The following is an 840-nucleotide window of genomic DNA, read 5'->3' as shown; positions in this document are numbered from 1 at the left end:
TTGCTTTCTGGTATTAGTTATCAATTTTGTACCTGTACTTTCTTTATAATTTTCGCAACCTTGTTTGTTTTTGTTTGTTCGTTTTTTCTCTCTTTCCTTTCCTTCCTCTTTTCTTTAACATTGTGTTTTTGAAATTCCAAACTCTACTCTAGATTTTTAATTTTTGCTTTCTGGTATTAGTTATCAATTTTGTACCTTTAAGGACCCAATCTTCAGGACCCATTTTTCACTAGGGAGTGAGATTACTGGCTTGACTGCTCTCTCTCCCTTTGGACTCTCCTTTTTCTCCACCAGGTCGCCTGTGTCTCCTCCCTAACCCCTCTCTACTCTACCCAACTCTGTGAATTTCTGTGTGTTCCAGACGGTGGAGAACACTTAGGGAACTGACTACTGGCTGGATCTGTCTCCCTCCTTTTCATTCCCCCCTTTGATCCTTCTGGCCACCTCTGATAACTTCCTCCTTCTTCTCTTCTCTGTATAACCCCGTGAACATCTCTGAGTGGTCCAGTTGTGGAGTGCACGTAAGGAAGTGACTACTGGCTAGCCCACTCTCTCCACTATTGATTCACCTCATCTCATTTGGGTCACCTCTAATTCCCTCCTCCCTCTTCTCTTCTCCATGTAACCCTGTGAATCTCTCTGAGTGACCCTCACTGTAGAGAAACTTTTCATCTTTAGTGTAGATGTTTTATCAATGGTGCTGTATAGAAGGAGAAGTTTTGAAACTACTGTAAAAATAAGACCGATAACCAGAAGCAGGAGACTTAAGTCCAAACCCTGACTCCAGGGAACTCCTGACTCCAAGGAACATTAATTGACAGGAGCTCATCAAATGCTCCA

This window comes from Bison bison, unplaced genomic scaffold, assembly GCF_000754665.1.
Source record: "Bison bison bison isolate TAMUID 2011002044 unplaced genomic scaffold, Bison_UMD1.0 scf7180017864254, whole genome shotgun sequence".
Taxonomy (NCBI): domain Eukaryota; kingdom Metazoa; phylum Chordata; class Mammalia; order Artiodactyla; family Bovidae; genus Bison; species Bison bison.
The sequence above is the reverse complement of the archived record's forward strand: the minus strand, read 5'-3'. Positions refer to the sequence as shown.